Here is a 19760-nt window from a genome sequence, read left to right on the forward strand (position 1 = left end):
AAAGTAAGTGAGATAGGGTTAGGAATCGTTATCCTTGACGCGCGATGTGTTAACGAGGTTCGGCCCGCTGACCTACGTCCCCGCTCCCCACTCTCGAGGAGAAATCCACTACACACCCGGTTTGGAAGCCGGAACTTCGTCTACACAGCGATCCCACACGATCTCTCTCACTACACAGTTTGATCTCAACAGATCACACTCCCTCACAGTTGATCCACACAAGATCTCACTCACACAGCAGAAGAAAAGATGCAAGACTCTCTCTTTACACAACCCCTATAGCAAAGAGAAAAAGTACTGAAGCTGGGAAGTGAATCACACTTAAAAACAGAGAGAAAACACAGAAACCAGACTTTGAAAATTTTTCTCAGGAAACAGCAGACTCTCTGGTTTTTGCAAACGTTAGGGCTATAGAGGAAGAAGAAGACTGGGGTTTTTATAGAAGAGATTAAATCAATTTAAAACAAAACCCAATCTTCCCAAATAGGATAATAATCTCCTTTACAGACCCTTATCTCAGACTGTGCCAAACACAGTTAAGTGTAAGCGCAGTTTACTAGGCAAATGACCGTTTGAAAAAGTCGCGGCTGACCGAAGAGAAATTCGGTCGCCCGAAGTAAACGTTCGGTCGACCGAAAAACTATGTCGGTCGACCGACCGAAAAATCTGGTCGACCGCTAGCCGCTTTGAAAAATTAGAAAACGAGCAGAGACTTTATCGGTCGACCGGTACGGTCGACCGACCGAAAAATCTGGTCGACCGCTAGCCGCTTTGAAAAATTAGAAAACGAGCAGAGACTTTATCGGTCGACCGGCACGGTCGACCGACCAAAGATTTGAGCTTTCGGTCGACCGCGCCGGTCGACCGATGAACTCTCTGGAAACTTCTGACGAAAGATCATAGGAGCGGTCGACCGGACCGGTCGACCGCTTTCTGATATATTACAGAAAACATATTTTGACTCAACTTGAAATATTTGCAAAATATTTATTTGACCTCTAAAAATTCTGAAACTTTGTAAGAAGTTTTTAATACTAAAAACAAACTGCTTGGAAAAGAAATTTTGTAGATAGGTCCTCATACTTGTGAAAAATAGTATTTTGTGAAAAACGCTTAAAAACACAAGTATGAAAACGTGTGTGTGATTCCCAATAGCTTCAAGTAAACTCAGTAACTCTTTGCCTACATTCTAGCACTAGAGAGAAAAACAAAAGAAAGCTAATATCCTCATATAGAGAGCAATACTTGAGCTTTGATATAGCTTGAATCGGATGAAGCTTTTATTCGAATTTGTCGTTCTTGAAATAACGTAGCTTCATCTCTTGGCCTCCTCCTCCTTTGGATATCATCGTTGTAGCATATATTCCACCCATCCTCCATTAATGGCACTAACGAGCTTGATAAAAGAATTTACTACATTTGCACTCAATAAGCCATTAGTACCGATAATGGTGGTTGTAAAACATCATCAAAACATAAGGGCTAACATCAGTAACAATAGGCTAGGGTCAGGTTTATATTAGTGGACTGCCAATAACATTTGTGAGCTGCTTAATCAATTAATATTGAGAATAGAACTATGACCAAATCGATAATACAAATATCACCATTAATTAGTTCAAGAGTTGGAAAACTTCATAAATATCATGTCAAATCTTAAATAGTTATAAATAAATTGTATTGGACAAGTCCAAATCATCTAAAATAGCAGCATTAACAGTTTTAAATTATGTCCTGACTCTATATCATTCATTTCAATTAACAATGTTTTTATTCAAGTTAGATCATTGATTCCCCAATATATGATCAATGCAAATAAAAAAATGATGTGAGTCTACTCAAATGATTATGTATGAAATGCAGACTCGAACAATATAATCAAAGGCAGATGTAAACTCAATGAAGTATCTAACATGCATGACCTCCTTTATCAAATGGTATAATTAGGTGTTCCTTTGTTAAAATGCATAAAAATTTCCCTGTCCTAAAGGTGATAGTGAGGAACATGCAAGCAAATGTATGATGGAGGAGTGTTTTTGTGTGTTTAACATGAAAGAGAATGAAAACAATCGTGTTCAAACTTATATCCCTAATCATTATATATTCCCAAAATGGATCAGTGTATATGTGAGTGACTATCGGGATAATGCATTGGGGTTTGACATCTAATATGGTAATTGTTTTACTAAGCTCAGTTGGGTATTTAACTTCCATACAGATATCTGGGTGATTCGCTTTAGGAACTAATTCAGGAGCGTGTTGGTCATGGAGGACTTCGTGGAGAACGTCAACAACATTTTCAATCACTAGAGTTGGTTCAGGAGGAGTTGGAGTTTCAATTTCAAGAACAACTTCAGGAATAAAATCAGTGGAATCCGTGATCAGAGGGGTAGTTTCAGAAGAAATGGAAATGCATGGTTTGTCAATTCTACTATCCTGGAATTCCTTCGCAGAGTTAATTTTTATCAAATTTACGGCCTGATTAACAGTTTCCTCAAGAATAGATTTTGATTCTGTCATAGGCAGCTTATTAATTTTAACTGGTGGAAGGTATTCCTTTTTTAGTTTATCGGTCCCACTCCTAGTTTCATCTTTCCGGATTCTGGGGGTGGAGATCCCACCTCGAGTCTTCTTTCCAGCTGAAGATAGAATATAAAATTCTTCTTCTTCAGTATCGGGAGATAGAATATAAAATTCTTCCTCTCCCATTTTGGGTTCGTCTTTGCCCCCCATTTTGGGTTCGTCTTTGCCCCAAGAGAAGACACCACCTTTTTCAACTCCCAAAATCTGTGCCTCACTGGTACAGGGAATTTTATCCCGAATACTAAGTAGGGATAAGTCAACGCCTAACACGCGTTGCCGGTTTAGTCTTTCACCGATTGAAGAGGACACTAGAATTCCAGTCTAGGAAGTTTATCCCGAATCCTAAGCAGGGATAAGTCTGCGCTTAACACGCGCTGCCGGTTAGTTCGAATCCTAAGCAGGGATAAGTCTGCGCTTAACACGCGCTGCCGGTTTAGTCTTTTTCCGTAGAAAAAGATACCAGAGTTCGATTCTGGGGTATTCTATCCTGAAACCTAAGCAAGGATAAGTCTGCGCTTGACACGCGCTGCCGGTCAGTTCTTAACCGTTTAAAAAGAACACCCGTTCACATATTCAACATTGTGACAGGTTGTTATTAATAACACCAAAATCCATGCCTTACACGCATGGGGAATTTTATCCTGAATCCTAAGAAAGGATATGCCGACGCCTAACACGCGTCGCCGGTTTAGTCTTTCTCCGTAGAAAAAGACACCAGAGTTCGATTCTGGGGTATTTTATCCCGAAGCCTAAGTAGGGATAAGTCAGCGTCTAATACACGTTGTCAGGTAGCCTATTCCCGTAACAAGGGCGAAGTCTACGTATTCGAAGTCGTAGCACCGAGTCTAAGAGAATTTACTCTCTTAGCACAATGTTACATGCGGAACGGATTTAGACAATCCGCATGCTAGCCCGACTCAAACGGTAGTCGGTAAAGGCTTATCAAACCCGTTGATGGCAGAGGGTTTGCCAAAAATCCTATAAATATGAGAGTCACTGACGCATCAGCTTCATTAGTTGGTCTCGTGACTTGAGCATCCAACGACATTCGAAACCCTAGGGTCAACGCCGGTCAATGCGTAACCCTAGGTCAACACCAGTCAATGCGTTGTGATCAAAAAGTCAACATACGACGTTCAAAACCCTAGGGTCAACACGTAACCCTAGGTCAACGCCTATCAATGCGTTGCAATCAAACACTCCGAAAAGTATATGAGTATAAACTGCTTCTCAATCCTCCAACAGGTGCATGTTTTTGGTTGAGAAGTTTCTGGAGAGTATTTTTTTAAAAATATTCTTAAGGATAACTCAACAACACTATGCCGGACAACGCGTCGCAAATGAGAACTCAACGCCAACAATCGATGGTCAGTTCTATGTTGAACCAACAAACACGAGCTAAAGATCAGAAAATCTGGAATCGACTTCAAGTTCAAAATTCCAACAACGGTCAGATAATAAATGCAGCACCGGAAACCTTACAGACATTCGACGAAGCACCGAATAGCCTGGAATTGAAGGAATCAAGAACGGAAGCCATTCCAAGGTCCCGTTACACCGACTGAAGGTTGGGACAATCATATCCAAAGTATTCCAGACTCTTCTATAAAAGAACGAGGTTGAAATACTTTGGAGGGGGTATCTGTAGGCGTATAAAACTACCTATGGGTCCCTTAGCACAGCTCGGCACGGTGATTCGACAAACCAACAAACCATCGGGCGATGAATCCAAGAATGATCGTTAAACCACAATATCGAAGCTAAATGAGACGCGATGAAGCGGATTAATGAGGTGACGAGGTTAAGGAATCGCATACAAACGACGGTACGGGTCGATCAATCAACGAATCATTCAACCGTAGAGTCCACTACATCAATCAAGATCGGGAGCGGACTCGAACGAATCAAGATCAAATCAGGATCCGAACTCAAACTCGAACACCGAAGCGGATTTACTGCCAAATCAAAATCCGGACTGCCAAATCAGAGTTCAGATCAACAAATCAGAGTTCGGATAAACCGGAAAACAAAAAAAACCAATATTTGGAGGACTCGGCCAAAACCGAGCCACCTTTTGGTGGCTCGGTGGCTGAGCCACCAATTGGTGGCTAGGTGCCTCGGCCACCTTTTGGTGGCTAGGTGCCTCGGCCACCTTTTGGTGGCTCAGATCTGGTTCTTGGCGATCATCCACGCCAAATAAGGCAGGAGTTCGAGAGAGATCAGATCTGAGATCTACACAGTTTCCCTCCGGATCAAATCTTGGCCTTTGATCCCGAGAACTAAAGGCTATTATTTCCTTGGCGAAATAGTACCCTCGGCTGTTATTTCCTTTGTAAAATAACACCCGTCATACTGCGTAGATCCGACCGGATTTAGATCGCGCGGTGGTCCACGGATAAACCCCGGCGCAGGCAAAGAACCCACAAAAGCGAGTGACCGCAAAACAGGAGCTCATGATTCGTTCGAAAAAGGAAAGTTGTAATCTTTTTATTTTTTCTTTGATTTCGTTGTAACCGGATCTTATAAAAAGACCGGATCTTTTTGTAATCGATAAACGATTACTTGAGAGAACAATGAATTCAATGAAGAAAGCTACAATTTTTCCCGCGAACAGTACGCGTCGGTCAACACGCGTGCGTCAATCAGTTTGCACGTGTAGGTTAACATGCGTGTGTCAATCAGTTCGTACGTGTTTGTCAACAAGCGCGCATCAATCAGGTTGTGCGTGTCAGCCAACACGCGTGCATTAATCAGCTCGCGCACGTCGGTCAACACGTGCGCATTAATCAGTTCGTGCGCGTCGGTCAACACGCGCGCGTTAATCAACTCCTGCGCATCGGTCAACACACGTACATCAATCAACACGCACACGTCAATCAACGCACGCATGTTAACTAATACGTGTACACCAGGCAGCCCTAAGTGACCGACACGTTCGACAGTCAGTCCCACAACGAAGCGTACAAGTCAATGAGTCGACCAAATACATGAAATGGTGAAAAGTACAAGTCCCGTAAAGAAAAGCGCTAAAAGAGAAAGAGCTTGCCGGAGGCAAAGGACTTGCGCCAGCGCGGGATGGCACAGGCAGACCCGCACAAGCACGGGTCGGATCTGTCCGACCCACGCAATCGTGGTTAGATCTTGCTGACCCGCGCCCCCCGCGAGTCAGCAGAGCCCGTCGCGCAGTCCAGAGCCCAAAACACGTTTTCGATGGTTTTAAAGCAGTTTTCATAGGATTTATCTATTCTAGGGGTTCCCAGCTGATTTGATATCATCCACAAACGTGGTTAGGCTATTGTTAACTGAAGATAAGGTCAAATCACTCATTCTCATCCAAATACCCACACCCGAGGCCTATAAATATCAGCCCAAGGCCTCTATTTTACAGATCTAGAATTTTATTAAGAGGACGAGGTGCTGCAAGATTAAGGAGTTAAGGAGCACGAAATTTCAGTGAAGATCAACGAGATCTCGGCGAACTTTAGCATAAAGAAGAAGTCTTTCGAAGGATCCGATGCCCCATATGTCCTTTCCTTGAGATTATGCTTAGCCTTAATCTCGAGAAGAGCTACTGATTTTACTTGGTCAATTTCAGAGCTTCAAGCGAATACTTCCTTGGTGAAGTAGGAGCTCCGTCAAATTTTTGACAACCGGATCCGATCCGCAGTCGTCCACGGATAAACCCCGACACCGGCGAAGAACCCACGCAAGTAAGTGTCGATAAACGATTCTTGTGTTTATTTTTAAGAAAGTTGTAACTTTTATTTTGGTTATTTGAATTTGTTGTAAATGATTAAAGTTATAATGAAATCGATAATGAAGGCGACTTTCGACGAAAACAAACTGGCGACCACAGTGGGAGCCGACAGCCTTTCTGCGAAGGCTGACGTGTCGCAACCTCGGATCCTCATCCTAGTTGAAACAGATGTCGAATATGAGTTTGACCAGTATAAGTACGAGGAATACTTATCCTCCTATACATCAGCCTCTCCTCGCAGGTGCAGGAAGGCCTACTCTAAGAAGACTTGTTGGACTTCGGCTTTAGAAGTCCAAGAAGAAGATCTCCCCACCACTACTTCACTTGTGGCTCACAACACCCCGCCGACATCCGACGAGGCTGAAACCGCAGATATAAACCCCTTGAGCAAGGGGTTAACTGTTGATTACGTACCCACTCTATCAAAGAGAGCACGTCAGAGACGATGACAATTCCTCACACGCTAACTGGCGTTAGGCCAAAGCCTTGGAGCCAGTTGATGGAATCTGCTATGAAGCAGATCTGAAGTCCAGGAGGCACTAACCGTCGCAACAGGGAGTAGACATCCCCTCCTCCTTCAAACCAGCAAAGAACGAATGGGTCAGTGTCAAAAGGACCCAATCGACTCTTCAAGAGCGGATTCAGAAACACCATGCACTACTTCCACATGCAAGAATTCTTGTGCAAGAAGCCAAAAAATTGCAGAATAAAGAAGTGGAAAAGAAGCCACAAAGACTATACAAAGTATGGAGGCCAAAGTCTAAGGGAAAAAGAAGCCACAAAGACTATACAAAGTATGGAGGCCAAAGTCTAAAACGGCGGTCGAAAAGATAAAAAACTACAAGACACTCAGATCCGACCCTCCAGTCCACGGGTCACCCAGATTCGACCCTCCAGGGCGCGGGTCACCCAAGTCTGACCCTCCAGCCTGCGGGTCACTCAGGTCTGACCCTTCAGTCCGTGGGTCACCCAGATCTGACCACCCCTCCAGCCTGCGGGTCACTCAGGTCTGACCCTTCAGTCCGTGGGTCACCCAGATCTGACCATCCAGCCCGTGGGACACTCAGATCCAACCCTCCAGTCCATGGGACACTCAGATCCGACCCTCCAGCCCGCGGGTCATCCAGATCTGACCCTCTAGCCCGCGGGTCACTCATATCTGATCCTCCAGCCCACGAGTCACTCAAGTCTAGCCTGCGCCAGGATTAAGATAGAAGATGTTCTGCACCTGTTTCGTCAACCCCTTCGAGTTCCGCACCTCCGGTGGAGATCCGCAATAGTGTAGACTTATCCCGGTTTAAGATAAAGATCACAGATCACCTTAGCCCTTCACACGATGATCGAGGCAAAGCTCCAGTCAAAGAGCGTTTAGCCCCATTGACTGGATCTCGAGCGATTTTTTAGGTTGGAGGCCGTAGTCGTCCTCCTAAGCAGTGGAGAAGAACACATAATGGGAAATGTCCTATAATTGACCGCATTGGATTGCATGTTAAAGTCCAGGAGCCCATTGAGGTCCTACGCTCACGTAAATGTAGCCTCGAACATGACTCCTGAAGATGCTAATAAAGCGTTGAGTCCCCAGAGGGAAGTGTATTCGTCTGATGATGATGTTATACCTGGGGAGTCGTGCCAACATGCGATGGGTTGCTCCGGTCATCAGACCAATGAGTTGTACTATCGAGCTGGGAGTACGAACAAGTCTTAGAAAAGAAGTACCTGAGAAACGGATTCTCGTTGTCCATGTGCCAAGATCATCAAGGCAGTGTTGTCAGAATGCTGCTGTCCCAAGACTACCCCAGAGAGAGTTTCAGTATTTGAAAGAATATCTATCAGAACATCCGAATCCAAACCAAGGTGTTTCTGTAGAAAGAAATTAGCCACTCAAGATGATGAATTTCTAGAAGTATCTATCAATATGACTGGTAGAGGGAAATCAACGCGACTCTTTAGTCCTGACCAGTTTTCAGGAGTATCCTAACGAATAACTCGATTGCGATCGGGGACCAGTAAACGAAGAGATTACCAGAAAATGCAAAGGAGACTACCCTCAGATGACAAAATGTCAGATGCTTGCTCAGATGCTTGCTTAGCAATGGCTTCCGATGATACGACATCTAGCGCAGGGTAATCTTATGAGTCACTCATGATCAGTACGGAGCAGATGACTAAAATTCTCGAGGATGCTTTAACCAAGGTAATCTTATGAGTCACTCATGATCAGTACGGAGCAGATGACTAAAATTCTCGAGGATGCTTTAACCAAGCAGAAAGAGAATTTTAAATTTGAAATGGCAGATGACTAAAATTCTCGAGGATGCTTTAACCAAGCAGAAAGAGAATTTTAAATTTGAAATGGAGATGACTATGCAGTAGATGAGGGGAATGCATGACCAACAAATCGCGACACTGACAAATCATCAAGGAGAGTCTAGCCGTCGTAATAATCCCAACTAAATTGATAGTGATCGGGAAGCGGAAGAGAATACCAACATGGATCCCCCCTCTTGTCGACAACAATACTGGGGGTGACCCCTCGGATGATAACAATACGAAAGAGGATCACGTCACTTCTCCTCAAAATCGATCGAAGAAAGATATGAGCGAGGATAAGAAGATGAGGGACTTAGAGAGCAAAATCAATGCATTGATGAGTGCTCAGGAAATAAAGAGGTCCAGAATACTGTGTCCATACCCGAGAGAGTGGGAAATAATCCTATACCCGGCAAAGTTTAATTTGATCAACTTCACGCCATTTGACGGAAAGGGTTTGCCTACTCAGCACTTAATATACTTCAAGTCTCATTTAGGAATAATCTCCAGTAATGAGCCCTTGAAGGTACGGTCATTCGTTGACACCCTTCACGGAGCAGCCTTCAATTGGTATCGCCGTCTTAAGCCGGGGAGTATCGATAGTTGGGATGACATGGAGGACATGTTCCTTACAAATTTCTTTGACAATGACACCGAGGTTTCAATCGGAATATTATTTGATGAGAAGCAAAAGGACGGAGAGTTGGTCAAAAATTTCATCAAATAATTCTGGAACAAAGCCATGAATTATAGAGATCCGGTCAGCAAGGACTTCATCCTGGAAACTTGTCACAACAATCTTTCGGTGGATATCCTCGAAGCCATGGGAATGGTACCGTCCAAGACCTGGAAGGATTTGAAGGTCCGAGGAAAATGAGCCAAACACTTCCACAAGAGGAAGAAGGTCGAAAGAGGTTAGACGATGATAAATTCCCCACAACAGAATTTTGTCCCTATGGGTGAAGGGAAAGCGCAAGCGAACGTAGTCGGTGGGAACCAAACATTCAAGCTGCAACAGCAACCACAACAACAGTAGCAAAAGGCACCTCAGCAGTCATGGTGGTAACAACAACCTCAAAAACAGAAGACTTCAGAACCAAAATTCCTGACGAAGTACCCGGTATTTTCAAATACCTCATAGAGAATAACAAGATCAAGTTGTCTCCCATCCAAGATCAGGAAGATGACAAAAGGGTTAATGACTCAAAGTACTACGCGTTCCATAGAGCAGTTCACCATCCTACTAAGTCATGCTACGCCCTTAAAGACAAAATCCAAGCGTTGACTGATGTTGGGGTCATTACTATGAAGCAACCTAAGGAGAAGAAAGTGGGTGCGAATGCGGTGTCAATCAGCTTCGGATCTGTTCCTTTGACTTTGTTTCAGCTTGAACTCGTGATGAAAGTGGAGATGAAGACTGTTAACGACGATCCTCACAAACAACGCCAGAAAGGACTTGTGCCACACACGGCCTCGAATGGTGAAATTCTATGGGTTCATCCCGATCTGATTGAGGATGAACAGTGGGTCGGATCGTCATCCAAGAGGAAATCAAAAGGGAAGGAAAAGTCCTGTTGCAGAGCCTCTGCCATTCCAGGAGAGGATGACGAAAGAATCCCCACTTTCCTGCTCTCTGAAGATGAACAAGAGGCCTTTGCAACCCGGAGTGGAAATGAATATCATTTCAAATATCCGGATGCTTCTGAGCAATTAGCTAAGCAGGGGGTAACCAAAACCATTCCCTCCAAGACATTAGCAGAAATGGGAGTAGTCATAACTCCCCCGACACCTGTTGAAAAGATTCAGCAAAAGCTAAAGGAGAAAGAGCCTTTATACCAAGAGGGTCAGAATCCAAAGCAGTCTCGATTCAATCAACCGATTGGGAGAGACAAATCGGGAAGTTCGAGCGCTCCTCCCTACTTTGATATTATGACGCAGTTAGCCAATATACCGGCTAAAATAACTCTATATGAGCTGTTACATCTATCAAAAGACACGAGGGAAGCTTTGCAAGAAGCCTTGGCCAACTCTGACGTTTTCCTGACTCAGATAAAACCATCCCCTGAAGAACCAGAGCCTTCAGTGCAGCATTGCAATCTCGTGGCACACCACCTTCCCTGCATTTCTTTCACCAAGGAGGACATGCAAACAAAGAATTCAAAGCATGACCGGCCCTTGTATTTCACCGGGCACATTGGCTCCAGCTTTGTCAACCAGATCCAAGTCGATCCGGGCTCCGCTGTTAGCATCATACCACTTCGATTGATGTATAATCTCGTAATACCGGCCAGTAAGCTTGCCTCCACGGGCACTATAATCTATGGATTTAATACCAGTGGATCCAAACCATTGGGTAAAATCCGAGTAAAGTGTTAGATTAAAGATTAGAAATCGAAAGTCACGTGTTATGTGATTGACGCAGAGACTTCCTATAACTTACTATTGGTTCGATCCTAGATCCACAGTAATGTTATAGTCCCCTCTACCCTCCATCAATATCTCAAATATGTGGACACCAATAACGAAGTCAATACGGTGGTCGCGAATAAGCAACCGTTTTAGGGGTTAGAAAATTATTTTACCAACTCCCTTCTCTATGACACCGAATCTGATACTGAATCATCGGCCCAAGGTACGGACAACAGGGAAGAGGCTGATACCCAAGTTGGGTTTGATTACGATAGTGGTTTTGTACTTAATGACATTGTACCCATTATAATCAATCTTGACGATGAAGAATCATCGGAAAGTAGTTATAATTGGTAACTTGCTGAAGAAATATCAATAAATGATGTTTTATAGTACTCGTTGTGTCTTGATAACATCATGAAAGAGTTATACGACCACCCTAACTTGTATGTACCACTTCATTCGTCTTGCATGATGAAGAAGCATGTTCAGGATTCATTCAAAATAACACTTGTCATTCCTGCAAAAGCAGGGGGTAAGAAAGAAGTCATCTATGATAGAGGGAAGGAATTTTCAATACCAAACCACTTTTTGGAAGAAGAAGATGATGGTGATAAACCTGCCCCTCATCTATTCAGATATGACACAAAAGCACACAACCTCATGGAGAAATATAGGTATGACTTCGCACTCGGGGAAGGACTTTGTTTTGGTCGAGGTCCACGAGTTCCACCTCGTATGGCCTACGTACCAAAAGGAAAGCCCGATAACTATTATAGCCACTAAAGAGGTTTAGGCTATATCTCCTTGTCCGACGACGAGTGTTGCTGGCAGGTCATTGATCAAATTGCTAATAAAGGTAAAGACGGATATTCTTCCGACTCTCCAGCCTGGGACTCCGACACTAGTCTTGAAAAAATATTCAAAAGGCTAATATCAAACATGGCTACAGTCGACCCTGCCACAATAGAGAAAGACGACCAAATGCCAACTTGGGAAGACCCTTGGGTTCATCACTTAAATATGTAGTACGGTGATAGGTTTGAACAAAGAGAACTTCCCACCAAGGACCAAGTGATACGGGTGAATATGGGTGACGAAAATAATCCGAAGCCGATATTCGTTAGCGATAGTCTCCCGCCAAATGAAAAAGAGGAGTTAATTGCCCTCATTAAGGAGTACATCGATGTTTTTACCTGGAACTACAAGGATATGCTAGGGCTTGATCCAAAGGTGGCAATGCATCGTCTCAATATTAAACTGGATGTCAAACCTGTCAAACAACAACAAAGACGGTTTCGTCCATAAATTATGGAGGCAATCGAGTCTGAAGTTAAAAATCTTATCGACTCGGGTTTTGTCAGGGAGAAGCAACATCCCGAATGGCTTTCTAATATTGTCCCGGTCCTTAAGAAGAACGAAAAAATCAGGATTTGTATCGACTTTAGAGACCTTAACACTGCCTGCTCGAAAGACGATTTCCCTCTTCCCATCACAGATGTTATCATCAACAATACGTGTGGATTCGAGAGAATGTCTTTCATGGAAGAATTTTTTGGTTATAATCAGATAAAGATGCATCCAGATGATGAAAATCATACCGTGTTTAGAACACCTTTCGGTGTTTTCTGCTACACGGTTATGCTCTTCGGCTTAAAGAACGCAGGTGCCACATATCAGAGAGCTATGTCAAAGATTTTCCAGGAGCATCTCTGAAAGACTATCGAATGCTATGCGGACAATTTGATCATGAAAAGTCGTGATAGGAATGACCACATCAAAGACTTGAAGATGATGTTTGACCTGATGCAGACTCATCAATTGAAAATGAATCCTACCAAATCTTTTCTCGGAATGTCTAGCGGCAAATTCCTTGGATTCGTCATCACCACTAAGGGTATTCACATTGACCCTGATAAAGTGAAGGTAATTAATGAGTTGCAACCCCTGAGAAACCTTAAGGAACTCAGAGGATTACAAGGACAGTTGGCTTATATCCGTCGGTTCATCTCGAACCTCTCGGGAAAATGTCAACCATTCTCCAGGCTCACAAAGAAGGGCGTATCATTCGTATGGGATGACGCTTGTCAAAAAAACATTCAAAGATATCAAAGAATATCTCTTGAAACCCCCTGTACTCGTTGCACCGAAATCAGGCAAACCGTTCTTGATTTATGTCAAGACGACGAGCCACTCGTTAAGTGCATTACTTGCACAAGATGACGATAGCGGTCACGAACAGTCAGTATATTATTTGAGCCAGACTCTTGTGGGCACCGAATCTCGATATCCAATAATCGAAAGGGAGTGCCTCGCCTTAGTATTCCCTATTCAAAAGATACGACACTACTTGGTCAGACAAACTATCTATGTCATCTCCAATGTTAACCTAGTCAGAATATTAATGACATAGCCTGCTTGGCGGTTAGTAAAATAGGCTTTGCTTCTGTCCTAATACGACCTACATTTTAAACAATAGAAGTCGGTCAAAGGACAAGCTATTTATGATCTCCTGGCAGCTAACCCAACTACGGATACCGCCGAGGTAAACGATGATCTGCCAGATGAAACCCACGAAGCCAACATAACTTCCTATCAACAGGTGTGGCGTTTGTACTTCGACAGTGCTTCTCGAGCAACTAATGTAGCAAGTGCTCCTGGATGTTCTAAGATTTCCTCCGGAGTTGGAGTTGTCTTAGTTTCCCTGGGAAAACATGTGATGCCTCGAGCCTACTCGCTGACTGAGCCATGCTCAAACAACATAGCCGAATATAACGCACTGCTTATTGGACTTAATTTGGTAAAGAGCTGGGGGTCGAGTATCTTGAAGCTTTTGGTGATTCTCAACTTGTAGTTAAACAAGTTCAGGGAGAGTATGAAGTCAGAAATCAAGATTTAATACCATACCATGAGGTGGCTGTAGAGATGGCAGAATCATTTGAAGGATTCTTCATCGAGTACATTCTACGTTTACAAAACACGTACGCAAATGAGCTGGCAGCATTAGCTGTGTCCCTGGCGCAATCTCCCGAAACGGAACAGTTCATTACGGTGAGACTAACTAGCTCTTTGTACCAATCTACGATGTAGATGACAAAGAAGAGAATATTAAAGAAGTGCATTCAACTCAAGTTGAGTTCGAATCCGGAGACTGGCATTTTGCTATTATAGACTATGTCCTACATGGGATTTTACAGGAAGACGTGAAGGAAAGGGACTTGATCTGACGGAGAGCACCAAGATTCTACTATAACATAGAGAGTCAAATGCTATATCGTCAGGGATATGATGGTTTACTATTACGTTACCTATCCACTCAAGAGGCGGAAGAAGTCTTTAGGGAGACGCACGAAGGAGTTTGTAGTGCACACCAACCTGGCCCCAAACTTTATGATCGCATCAGAAGAATGTGATATTTCTGGTCCACCATGATAAAAGACGCAGTCACGTACACACGGAAGTGTCATGTGTGTCAAATTCACGCGAATTATATACACCAACTCCCGGAGCATTTGCACCCTTTAGCCACGTCATGGCCTTTCAAAACTTAGGGAATAGACATTGTTGGTCCTATTTTTCCCCGTCCATCAAAGGTGATCGGTTCATCCTAGCGATTATAGATTACTTCTCCAAATGGGCTAAAGCGACTCCGCTCAGAGAAGTTAAGACGAGCAATGTCGTGATATCTATCAAACACCATATTGTCTACCGGTATGGTGTCCCAAGACGAATCATACATGATAACGGTCCTCAGTTTGTCAGTAATGCCTTCATCAAGTTTTGCCAGAAGTTCAAAATTCAAGACGTCTCATCGACAGCTTACAATCACACAGCAAACGGGTTAGCAGAGGCCTTTAACAAAACTATCATAAAGCTTTTATCAAAACTTGTGAAAACTAATAAATAAGATTGGGATTATAAGCTCGGCGCAACCCTATGAGCCTATCGTACCACGGTCCGTACGCCGACGGGATCAACCCCATATTCTTTGGTATACGAGTGTGAAGCCGTTCTTCTATTGAAAATTCAAATTCTATCTCTTCGGATCGCTCTTTCAACAGAGTTAACAACCGAAGAATAACATCAGAAACATCTCGAAGAACTCGAAATGCTCGACAAGAAGCATTTGGAAGCTCAACAACACATTGAGTTCTACTAAGCCAGAATTTCCCAAGCCTTCAATAAAAAGGTTCAACAATAGAGTTTTAAAGAAGGGGATTTGGTCTTAGCTGTCCGACGATCGATGATCCTTAATTCCAAGAAGAAAGGCAAGTTCGAACCCAAATGGGAAGGACCATTCGTGGTAGAGATAGCCTATTCAAACGGCGCATATCGCCTTATTACCAAGGAAGGCGCCCAACTTATGATGCCGATAAACGGCAAATTCTTAAAAAAGTACTACCCTTAGTACATTCAGGACAACCTATGTATCGGGAAGTTCCCGGAAGAATATTACATGTGGTATTCTTAGAGATAACCCTGTTACTACACAAGTGATAAATACGAAATCCACGCTTGGACTCTAAATGTCTTCAAAGTTAGAGCGTATCTTATTGTTGATATCGAATTCACCAACTCTCATGAATTCCTTTGCTGAGATGAGATTCAACCATTTTGACAGATTAATCTTTCCTCGCAAAATCTCCCATTGATCAAATCTATTGATGGTGGGTCCATAAAAATTTCTATCCGCTAATTTTTGGCAATTTTCAAACTTGACGTATTAAGTCCTAATCACTTAATATCAAAACCCTCCAACGAGTGGCTTGTACAGGTTGGCATTCTCTTTGCTACGTATATTCCACTCTCATTGTTCCCTCGGTCAAACATATAAAAGTTAGGACCAAAGCCAGAATCCCCTCTCGATTCCTTCCATGAATGAGAGGTCCACTTTCAATTTGAGCAATCAAACCTATAAAAAGTTAGGACTGCCTCCAACCCCACTTGGTCAAACCTACAGATAGTTAGGACCAAAGTCAGGTCATCCTTTTCGATAAACAAAAAACTTCACCTTTTCCTTTTCAGCCAAACCTATAAAAGTTAGGGCCGAAGTCGGGATTCCACCTTAATAAATAAGGAGTTCTTTTCTTGATTTAAGCAACCAACCCTATAAAAGTTAGGGTTGCTTAAATCTTTCTGATTCTCAAAGTGGAGATCCCACTCCTAGTTTTACCTTTCCGGATTCTAGGGGTGAAGATCCCATCTCGAGTTTTTTTTATAACTGGAGATAGAATATAAAATTCTTCCTCTTCAGTTTTGGGTGATAGAATATAAAATTCTTCCTCTTCCATTTTGGGGTTCGTCTTTACCCTAAATAAGACCTAGAGATAGAATATAAAATTCTTCCTCTTCAGTATCGTGTTCGTCTTTACCCTAAATAAGACTTGGAGATAGAATATTGTAGGCTGTCTAAAAATCACAATAGATAGCTTATCCTCCATCAAACACCGATGATGGAAGTTATAATCTGACGACTTCCAGAAGGCTACAATTTGAAGACTTTCACGTAGATCGCTGAAGGTTACAATCTGACGACCTTCACGACAACCGATGAGAGCTCTAGTTTAACAACATTCACAATCAACATCGGAAGTTACAATCTGACGACTCTCATATTCTCAAAGAGCCAAGACGAAGATTACAAGACAATGATCTTTGCAACGCTATGACAAAAGAGATTACTTTGTGATAATCTCTTCAAGACAAGACGCGGAGGTCCTCCCCGTGTGCCAACATCAAAACGCCAGGGTCGAACCCGCGTTACAACATCAAAACGCGAGGGTCGAACCCGCGTTACAACATCAAAACGCTGGAGTCGGACCCGCATTACAACAAGCGAAACGTGGGCGACCCTCGCGTTCTGGATGTTCAGTCAACACCCAACCTCACGTCTCAATCCTAAGACGCGAGGTTAGGATCTTGAACGCCAACGTGGGCGTTTGACTCATTCAAATATGAGTCGAACGGTTTCAGAACCATTTTTCCCCACGATCTGAGGAAATCACGCCCACTTAGGAGCGGATTTAGAGGGCAGTTACACCCCCTTAATACCCTATAAAAGCGAGTAAACTCAACTGAGTTAAGGGTTCGATTTTCTTGGCTGGAATCGACCATTGAAGGCTGGCTTTTTGGAGCTGAGAATTGGCAGCAACAGGGGAGATCATTGGGTGAACTTCGGAGGAGATCGGCATCATCCTTCAAGGAAGATCATCTTCAACGTTCGACAACAGGAGCTTCCTCATCCTTGGCTATTAACCGATTTTCGATTTAAATCAACTCTTTTTCAAGAGTTAAAACTCGTTCAGAGTTATCAACTCGTTCAGAGTTCTAAAACTTGCCACGCAAGTTCTCCACAACGTCAAATCGTGAGGAGAAGACATTGTTCCAGTGAATCAAGACGTGCGGATCGTCAACGGAGAGCAAACTCGACGCGAGCATTCGATGGAGGCACTCCATCGCCACCGTGAAGAACCCAGTTTTAAACAAAGGGGAGAATCAAATTCATTATCCTCTCTTTTGTAATCGAATTGTAATCGGAATCAAAGGAATACAAGTCAATTTTCTTTGTTCTTTTTATTGTAATTTTTCCCACATACAAATATAAAATTCTTCCTCTTCAGTTTTGGGAGATAGAATATAAAATTCTTCCTCCTCAGTATCGGGTTTGTCTTTACCCTAAGAAGAGAAACAATTCTTGACTCCAAATCCGTGCACTCCATACACGGGGTATTTTATCTCGACTCCTAAATAGAGATAAGCCTACACCTAACACGCGTTGCCAGTTTAGTCTTTCACCGAGTGAAAAAGACATCAGAATCCGATTCTGGGGAATTTTATCCCGAATCCTAAGTAGGGATGAGTCAACACCTAATACGCGTTGCCGGGGTGCCATATTTCCATAAGAAATGGTGAAGTCTATGTACTCAAAAGCATAGCATCAAGTTTAAGAGAATTAACTCTCTTAGCACAACGTTACATGTGAACGGTTTTTTTTAATAATTCACATGCTAACACGATTCAAACGATAATCGGTAAAGGCACATCAAATCCGTTGAAGGCTGGGGGTTTGCCAAAAATCCTAAGTCTACGTCTAACACACATCACCGATTTAGTCTTTCACTGATTGAAAACGACACCAGAGTCTAAGTCTGGGGAATTTCATTCCGAAGCCTAAGTAGGGGTAAGTCAGCGCCTAACACGCGTTGCCGGGTGCCATATTCCCGTAAGAAATTGTGAAATCTATGTATTCGGAGTCATAGTACCAAGTCTAAGTGAATTAATTCTCTTAGCATAACGTTACATGCGGAACGGACCAAAATAATCCGCATGCTAGCCTGACTCAAACGGTAATCGGTAAAGGCTCATCAAACCAGTTGATGACCGAGGGTTTGCCAAAAATCCTATAAATATTATGATTGATTATTCCAATCAGAATAGGACATCATAACAAAAGAGATATAAAAAAAGAGCGAAATATTTGCTATTAATAAAATTGAGTTTGCAGGTACAAAAGTCACAATTAATCTACACAAAGCTTATGGTTAAGAACTTGCTGCTCTAACTTAGACAATTCCACAATATAAGCTTGCTCAAGCTCCCTCTGTAGTGTGGTCTTCATAGAGTCTTCATCAGTAGCCAATACCTTCATATACCTTTGCGGCTTCTGCTTTCATCGTGGCCAACTTCTCTTTAGTGAGTGCCAGTTGCTCGGACATTTCCTCTCGAGCGCGCTCCACATGTACCTTTGTCATCTTCAAAGCAGCTTGAGCATCCTTCACCGCTTTTAGCTCTAGCTCGAGTCGCGTTATTGTGGCTTCACTTGACGCAATAGAAGAATCAATGTTACAAAGAGTTGCTGACTTTCTAGCACAAGCCGTTTCCATTTGGTGAACAAGACCTTCTGCTTCCTGAATCTTAGAATCAACAGATTCTTGAGCTTCGCGCCATGCTTGTAACTTGGCTTCCATCTGAACGACCACATATGAAGAAACTCCGGCTGCCTGAAATTCTTTCAATTTTTCAAGCTCACACTCAAGGCGAACCAAGTCTGCAGTAATAGCACCCGCCAGATCTGAATACCCTTGACTCCTCAGGAAGGTCACTTTGTGATTGAGATATGACTTGAAGAGATCAATAGAGAGCCCATTGCAGAGAAGATTGTCAACCATCTCGTTCACAAAGGAGAAGAAAGAATGAACTTCCATGCAGAGGAGGATTTTATCCGGGTCGTCATTGGATAGTAGCGCCGTGACGAGATCATAAAGCTGAGCTGGAAGCCCTAAAAAGAAGAGTAACTATTAAGGGATTTTAGTCCGAATAGTTTCAAGATAAATATCAGAACAGGGCTCACCAATAATGACTGAAGGCTTTTTAATTTGACGCTCTACATTCAACACCCCTTGCACGGCTGCATGAGTCATTGGAGTTATTACGGATGTAGTAGTCGTAGATGTACCAACTTTTTCAGTTGGTCTTATGACCTGTTCATCAGGACTGATCCCCACAGCTACAGTGGTCATCTCCATTGCTGGGATCGTAAGCTGAGTTTGAGCCACTAATGACTTAGTTTCTATGATAGTTTCTGCCAACAGTAAGAAATCAAGACCCTTATGATCGTCAGATATCCCAACAATAGTAGCTGTATCAGTCTCAACGACTGGTCCTACAAGCATAACTCCCTTAGGGTTGAGTAAGACTGATA

The sequence above is a fragment of the Asparagus officinalis genome, chromosome 8 (assembly GCF_001876935.1).
Source record: "Asparagus officinalis chromosome 8, Aspof.V1, whole genome shotgun sequence".
In the NCBI taxonomy this organism is placed as follows: domain Eukaryota; kingdom Viridiplantae; phylum Streptophyta; class Magnoliopsida; order Asparagales; family Asparagaceae; genus Asparagus; species Asparagus officinalis.